This window comes from Lepus europaeus, chromosome 13 (assembly GCF_033115175.1).
Source record: "Lepus europaeus isolate LE1 chromosome 13, mLepTim1.pri, whole genome shotgun sequence".
NCBI classification, from domain to species: Eukaryota; Metazoa; Chordata; class Mammalia; order Lagomorpha; family Leporidae; genus Lepus; species Lepus europaeus.
In genome coordinates this window covers 97,608,004-97,616,808 of record NC_084839.1, presented here as the reverse complement: position 1 = coordinate 97,616,808, position 8,805 = coordinate 97,608,004, and positions in this window count along the sequence as shown.

The following is an 8,805-nucleotide window of genomic DNA, read 5'->3' as shown; positions in this document are numbered from 1 at the left end:
CTATCGATCGTGTGGTCATCGAGTGGCCTCCCCTGCTGTCCTTAAAGACAGTGAGACTCAGGGTGCTCAAAGGTTACACAACGGCCAGTCTTTGGAGGTGTTGCTGACAATGGTTATCTTTTAGGATGAATAATTGCTTTAATTCCTCAAGGCTAAATAGACAGAGGGAGCTAAAGTACATTCAGCAGAATAGAACTGGCTGGCTGGCTGGCTTTTCCTAATCCCTAATGCATGGCATCGCCCAGAAAAGTGCATTGGGGACCTCATCACGTGGCACCGGCTGTGTCCTCCTCAGCCCGCACCCTTCAGTGAAGCAATCCCCGCCCCCAGCCCCGGAGCCTGCCCCTCCCACAACATCAGAAACATTGGAATCAGAATCATCCCATCCGTGTTCCCTCGGCTGCACGTGGAGTGCCGCTGAGATGTGCCGGGTCCTCGGGGGCAAACCTGAGGTTTTCTATTCTGCACCTCGCTGAGATGTGCCGGGTCATCGGGGGCAAACCTGAGGTTTTCTATTCTGCACCTCGCTGAGATGTGCCGGGTCCTCGGGGGCAAACCTAAGGTTTTCTATTCTGCACCTCGCTGAGATGTGCCGGGTCCTCGGGGCAAACCTAAGGTTTTCTATTCTGCACCTCGCTGAGATGTGCCGGGTCCTCGGGGGCAAACCTAAGGTTTTCTATTCTGCACCTCAGGCACTGTGGAGAAATGAGTCAGCGACATGCTGTTACTCTCAGAGCACCCTGGCCGACATCCACTCTTGCCGAGGGGTCTCGGCTGCCCTCTCTCCCCTAGTCCCCTGGTGAGGCCTCTGGTTCAGCCCCGGGCACGGCCCCCACCCTGTGCTGTCTCCCCGTCAGGCCTGAGCTGCCCTGCTAGAGGGCAGGACCCCAGGGACCGGCAGCTGGAGAGGCAGCTGGGGCCAGCAGTAAATGAAGTCAGAATTGATCCTGCGGGAAGCAGGAACAAAGAAGCCACATTAGATGGAGCAGATGAGAGCAGAGAGCTAAGAGGGTAAGGAGAGGAGACAGAGGCGGGGGGGGCGGGGGGGGCCTGCGCTGTTTCCGTCTCTATGGGAGTTGGGGAGGAGGAGGGGAGGGGGAGGCTTGACCTGGACAGGACTTACTACAAGAGCTGGCAGCAGAAGCGGCAGACCAGAGTGGACAGAAATGACCCCGTCTCGGGATGAAAAGGACTTTGCTGCCACCGGCTGCAGGCACCCCTGGGCAGGCACCCTGCTCCCACATGTCCCGAGACACGGAGGCAGCACTGAGCCCCCAGGAGCCTCCCTCCCTGCACACGTGTTCCTGACACCAGGGTCTCTGAGACATCTCCTGCTGGTGCTCGCTTTGCTCTCTGGCGCTGTCGGGGTCAGATTCTCGTGGCTTTTACGCACTCATTTTATCTTCCCTGGACCTCCTCCCTCTGGGCTAAGGACCACCCACCTCTGCCCCTGCACCAGTAAGCTCACCTCCAGTTAATCTGCGCTTGGAGCTGCACACAACACCACAGCCTGGTTAGATGGACACGGGGCTGGCTCCCGCCTTCTACAGGGGAGGCTGCAGGTACGGAGCAAAGCAGCCAGAACTGCAGGTGGCAGCCCTAAGGGCCCATCCTCCTCACACACACACACACACGAAGCAAGCAAAAGCTGTCCAAATGAACTCTGTGGAACTCTGGGCAACAGGCAAAGGCTACAGCAAGACCAAAGTGCCTTAAATACAGCATGTCCGTAATCTCTTGCAAACTGTCAGCTGGCCACAAGCCTCAGGACCACAGCCTTCAGAGAGCAGGTGTCAGAGGGAGTAGTCTTCCACTAGGCATCTCCTGATGCGGGCTGCAGCCTGGCCCATGGGACATGGTCCATGGTACTCTGCCTTTTCCTGCAGCTCAGGCGTAAGCCAGGACTGCCCAAACCCATCCGTCTCAAGTTCACTTTTTGAACCTAAGTGCTACATATTATATGACGCCCTGTAATATTACATCTTATTTATGTATGCCCCTAAGACTTCTGTCTGCCTAAACCTTGTGAAATAGTTTGTTATCCAGCCCATAAGCTCTCTCTCAGCTTTGTGCATTCTGTCATTTCTAAGACATCTTGTCTATGTTTTCCTTAAAATTATTGATTAAAAAGCATCAATAGGACTGAATCCATACAGAGCCCCAGGCACACCACTAGGGCCTACACTCCAATAACCTTGGTTCTGTGAGTATGTTTATCCATCAACCGGAGCCCACATGGATACCTGACACTCCAAAGCTTGTACTCAGAAAAGTACTTTAATTGGTCTTGATTTATCTGTTTAAAAATCTTTTAATCTTTTTGAACAGAAGGAGTCTTTACTTTTTTTAAGATTTATTTTTTAGGAGCAGGCAGTGGGTTAAAGCCCTGGCCTAAAGCCAATACGGGCGCCAGTTCGAGACTCGGCTGCTCCACTTCCAATCCAGCTCTCTGCTGTGGCCTGGGAAGGCAGTACAAGAAGGCCCAAGTCCTTGGCCCCTGCACCTGCGTGGCGGACCCGGAGGAGGCTCTTGGCTCCTGGCTTTGAATCAGCACAGCTCCGGCCATTGCAGCCTACTGGGAAGTGAACCACTGGATGGAAGACCTCTCTCTCTCTCTCTCTCTCTCTGCCTCTCCTCTCTCTGTGTGACTCTTTCAAATAAATAAATACATCTTTTTAAAAAAAGGACCACTACCCTGGCCCCAAAGATTTATGTATTTATTTAAAGTCAGAGTTAAAGAGAGAGAGAGAGTCTCCCATCTGCTGGTTCATGCCCCAGATGGCTGCAATGGTAGGGACTGGACCAGGCCAAAGCCAGGAACCTGGAACTCCATCCAGGTCTCCCAAGAGTTGCAGAGGTTCAAGCACTTGAGCCATCATCTGCTGCCTCCCGAGATGCATTAGTAGGGAGCTGCAGCAGAACTGGAGCAGCCAAGGTTGGAACCGGCGCCCACATGGGATGCCAGGGTTGCAGTCAGTGGCTTACCCTGCTGCGCCACAATGCCAGCCTCAGAACCATCACTGTTGGAAGGGCTTCCACAGCACTGTCTCTGTCTTCCCATTAGAGTACATTTCACTCTCTCCTGGCGTGAAGACTCAGTGCATATTTAAAGGTAAAGACTTTGCAACAGGAGCACTAAGCTCAAACCCAAGCTCTGCCTCTTTGACAGCTCCTGGTCTTAGCTTCCCTTTCTTCAGCTAAAAGAACATTAATACCTACCTTCCAGAGCTGCTGCAGGGTCAGGTGATACAACGGCAGTCAACACAGCACCTGGCACTGAGAACTTACAGGATCTCCTCTCTTCTGTGCTCAGCATGGTGCATCTAGAATCCAACCCAACCACATCGAGGGGAGGCGATGGCTGGACCTGGGGCAGCCATTCTGTAGCTTTGCAGCAGCAATCAAAGGATAAGTCCAACTGCAGTTACTAATTATCGCTGAATCACCAAACCAAAGCTACACTTTTGTACTGTGCGTGTGTGTGTGTGTGTGGGGGGGGGTGATCTCTTTGTTTAAGACATTCAGCTACTTTTGCTGTTACAGTTTCTAGCCATCCTACTCCAACTCAAGCTACTAAGGATTCATTATGAATTACACCTTTCTTGTAATGGTGTAAATCAGGCATTTGTAGTGCACACATGTGGGCATGTCTCCTGTGTGTGTATGTGTGGACACGCGCGTGTGTGTGTGTGTGTGTTCAGGTGCCGGCAGCAAGGTTCAAGCTGTTTGTTCGCCAGCCAACTCTATAACTGGTGCTTGGGCAAGACCACGTGGGATTTTTCCCCCTTGCATATAAGGAGGTGGTGGGCAGCAGGTGCTTCTGGCAGGCTGGCTGTGATTAGGGGCCCCTGCTCCATTCACCTTTCATGTACTCATTTCCTAAGCTGATGGGGGCCCGTGCTGTCTTAGGAGAGGCTGCAGCAAAGGCAGGCGTTGCTGTTTGTGGCCCCACTGCAGCAAAATGCCCTGGGCCTTGTAAGAAGGAAAAGTAAAACCTGGGCACAGAGCATCTGGGGAGGGCGGGAGCCGGGACACAGTCAAAGGTTCCACCTGTAATTTGCAGCAAGATCAAAAGCCTGAGGAGTAGGAGGCTCCTGCCGGCTTTCTCAGCCCCTGGGGAGATAGAAGCTCAGTTGGAAGAGCTCCAGGTCTCTCTCTGAGCCCAGGAACTAGGCAGGCATAAGGCTGACAACGGGTGGACATGGCTGTGTAGCCACTGTGGGAGAGGCATGGTAGGTCAGCACATGGTCGTGGGAACAGAGCACTCCAGCAGGTGGACTAAGCAGGAGAAAGGAGGAAGCAGACACTAAGGAGATGCTCCTGGCTCCCCAGGCCCGTTGGTAACACCCCCCCCCCAGAGAGCTGCTTGGCAGAGGGGCAGTGTGGGTGGGTGGGCTGCCCGCACTGGCAGCACCTCTGTCTGCACAGGTGGTCGCCCTGAGGCAGGCAAAGGCAAGAAGCTGCCAACACTCTCCACCCCCGCACCATCTCAGCTCCAGCTCCAAGAGCTGCTGGGGAGGGGTCATGCACTGCTCCTGGTCCCACGAGAGAGGGCGGTGTACGGAAGCATTTGCTTGGGGAGGTCGGTGTCCAAGCGGGCCCGGTGCCTTGCTTTCTCCAAGTCGTGGCTGCCTCATCTTTCTATGGGAAAACTCTCCCAGCTGGCCAGGGGCTGTTGGGTGGCAGTGGGAAGGAGCAGACTGAAAAGAAACAAGTGTCACCCGTGTGGCCCCATCCAGCTGTTCTGCAGGGGGCTGTGAGGATGCGGGGGGGGGGGGGGTGTGATTTGGGGCACTGAAGAGGGAAGAGGAAGCAAGGGACAGGGGACTCCACTGACAGCCACTCACACACTGTCCACCCCTGCTGCTGGGCACGCCTGTCAGCCACGCAGTCAGCCACCGCACTGCATGGACACAGCTCCGGTCTGACCTTCCAAGGACAAGTACAGCCTTTGTCTGAATCACCCGAAGGGAAGTCAGGCTCCAGGCCCACTACTTCTGTACGGCATCATAGTAGGTGTCTTAGCTGGACGGTCAAAAGCTCCCCAGGAATATTTCTGAATGATGGCATTTAGTGGGATGGACGTTGTGGCACAACAGGGTAAGCCACCACTTGGGATAGCACATCCCATATCAGAGTGCCAGTTCAAATCCTGGCTCCTCTACTTCCAATCCCGTTTCCTGCTAATGTGCCTAGAAAGGCAATGGGTGAGGGCCCAAGTACTTGGGTCCCTGCCATGTGGGAGACCTGGGTGGGTTTGCTGACTTCTGACTGTAGCTTTGTCCAGTTCTGACTGTTGCAAGCCACCAGAGGAGCGAGCCAGTGGAAGGAAAATTAGTTATGACAATATCAACTAGTGCTTGAACTACAGTTCTGCAGAAGCGAGACCGAGACGGTGAAGGGTTTGGGTCTGTAGGAAACGCCAGCACCTCCCTGCCCTTGCCCTAAAACCTTGTGAATACAGCCGAGGCTGAGGGTTTATCTTAACTACAGGCTGCCTGCAAACCCTCACACATGCAAATGCAGACCCAGCAGAGTGAACCAGAGGACCCTAGAGAGACATGACAAAGGACACTAAGGAAAACATCCCGTGTTGAATGAGCCACTTGGCTTTCCCTGAATTTATTTTGTAAACATATTTAGGATTCCTCAGATCTGTTGTGTTGAGGGATAATTCAGCCTAAGCTCGGGAGTCTGTGCACAACTATACATGCGCGCGCACACACACACACACAGGCTCGCTCACCGAGAACCAACCTACACTACACTGCTCCAGGATTTCCCAGACCCCCAGTGACAGCAGATGGTCACGGAGGGCAGACCTCTGTGACCTTAGAAATTTCTGACCTGGAGCACCTCTGTTAATACAGGACGCTCAGGAGGACACACAGGTAAGCCCTGTACCCTGGGAAGCCTGGCCCAAGGCTCGCCTCACTGCTGTCTCTGGTGCTGAGCCAACCCCAGAGGGCGACCCGTGGACAAGGAAGCTGATCAGGACTCCAGCACCTCCAGGACCTGAGGCCATGGGACCAGGGCTCTCTCTAAGATCATTAGCTGTGGGTCTCTGCTCGCATTGCCTGGACAGAAGAGAAGAACCTCAGCTACACCCTGAGAGCTGCAGGAAACCTAAAAACACAAAAGAACCAAGAAGACAGAAGGTATGCTCCCAACAGAGGATGCTCGGTCTTCCTCATTTCCTTGAACTTGTTCTCCAAGGCAACAGCTTGGAAGGTTGCTGAGCCTCCTGGCTCTGCAAAGACAGCAGGAAAGCAGCGGGCTCTGGGACCGCAGGCTTCAGAGTGTCTGTGGGGGTCTAACGGCGTCAGAGACCACCGCCAAGGTCACAGCTAAAGAGAAAGCCTGCTCTCAGGTCCTCGTATGGAGGACACACGGGTTTTACAGCTATGGAGTAAGTTTGAAGAGGTTACTGGAAAGCGATCCTCTAACCTAAAAATATCAGTATGACTTCCTCGGGGTGCTGGGACTCTGAGTGGTATTTTTCTACTTTTTTCGGCATTTAAGTTTTCTATAATGAGCATGTGAATTAACTATAGATGCATATATTACATTCATAACTGAATTGAATTTTTAATCTCAGAGAAAATCATGAAATATCAGAAACTCAGTAAAGGCCCAGGGAAAATCCTCGCTGAGTGACATGTGAGGATACTGAGGCCCAGGGTGGCAGTGGAGCGTCCTGGGGGTGCTGTGGGGCCCTTGGTCTCTGCAGGCTTGCTCACAGAAACCACCGCAGTCAGAGCAGCCCTCACTCAAGACACAAGGACACAAAGCCAAAGCCACCGTTTCTCAGCACCCAGACTAATCTGACTCTATCTTTGTAATATAAGAAACTGAGTTTCACCCATTCACAAGGTTCTCTAAAGATCTTTGAGATGGGCAGACAGCAGTTAAGGCACCACATGGGACGCCCGCATTCCACATCAGAGCACCTGAGTCTGAATCCTGGCTCTGCTCCCCATCGTAGCTTCCTGCTGACGTGCGCCCTGAAAAGCAGCAGGGATGGCTCAAGAAGTTGGCTCCCTACCCCCTGTGTAGGAGACTGGGATTGAGTTCTGGGTTTTCTGGCTTTCGCTCAGCCCAGCCCCAACTGTTATGGGCATTTGGGAAATGAACCAGCACATGGGAGATCGATCTCTCTCTCTCTCTCTCTGCCTTATAAATAAATAAATAACAAATAAATAAATAAATGTTAACGGCACAGGAGAGACACATGCAAAGGAAAAGGGTGGAGAGAGAAGCAAATTCTGGTCCTAATTCCCTCCCCACCACCTTTAATAAATAGGAAAACCACAGCACGTGCCCGGAAGTTTGGTCCACATTCAATTCCATTGTTCACTTATTCCAAAGCCTTGTGAAAAATCCAACCTGGAACCAAGCAGCTCCAGGAGCACACGCCAGAAGACATATGGACTCACTTACCCAGAGCTCAGTTCCATGTATATCTACATTTTCAGTTTCTAAATACATGTATTCAATGATCCACTTTTAATCAGCTGTAACTGTAGAAGATTCTGAGGATTTACTCAACGGTCCTTAAAGACACATTACTTGTGAGCTTAGGAGGCCAAGGAGTGGGCCTAGGTGGGAGAATGTGGGAGCCTACTCAGTATGTATGGCCACACCAGGCCCCTAAGGTTGCAGACGCTCTCACTCGGTGCCCGCACCAGGCCCATGAGGTTGCAGAAGTGCCCATTCTGTGCCCACATCAGATCCATGAGGCTGCAACGCTCCCACCTGGGGCCCACACCAGGCCTGTGAGGGTGCAGAATCTTGCCATCCTGCACCCTGGCCTGGTGACCCTGTCCAGGATCCCCTCTGCACCTCCTTCCTTACACCATGGGCCTTGGAGCTTTGATTCCACCCCAAGCTCCATGTCCCGGGCTCTGGGAACAGCCCAGAGTCTGCCTGCATTCTTGGGGTGTGGGTGGCCCCATAGACAGAGGCCCCATCCTGTAGCTGATGAGCTTGGCTGAGCCACACTCATGGGGTCTACAGTTCTGGCCCTCATGTGCTGGAGGAGGGGTGGCCATGGCTGCAGATAGCAGTAGCACAGTAGCTCTCTGCCCCTGGACACCAACTGAGCCACCTCCCCCGGACACAGACAGTTCAGGGAAGACATCTAACTCGCACTTCTCCTGGCCATCCAGCGACTGTAGACTCCAAATTCCTTGGAACAGCAGACTGGCCTGTGTTTCCTGAACTATTCATGACAAGAAGCCACAGTCTACTCATTCTGCTTAGACAGTGAAAGAGTTTAAAAGGAGACTGCAAGACTTGAGGCTTGGTGTCACCTCAACCCCACGGAGTTCACCATAGGACACGTGCATAAGACAGCTTTGCACTTCAACTTGGCGATCTGCTCGTGCTCTCGGGCACATGGATTTATTAGGTGGCAATTATCCTGCAGTAAATGTCAGAGTTGAGGACAGAGCTGACATCCATCACTAAGACCCATTAGCAGTAATCTGAGGTATCACATTGTCATCACCAGGAATATGGAAATCCAGCTTCTCTTTGCATTATTCATACAGCACCATAGATCAAATTAACAAACATGCTGACCCCCTTCTTGAAAAATAAATGGCCCTCGTTTAAAGTATGAAAGTAGAGGATCTGTGGAGGACATTGAAGATTGATTGAAGAGGACGAATTAGGCCTTCTTATGCATAATGGCACTCCCTCAAGTGAGAGCACTGTAGGAGCAGAAATGGACATCTGCAAATGCCTTGCCTGAAACCCCAGGAACCCTGGGTATTTAAAAGCTCATTTCAAAAGATAACTGGG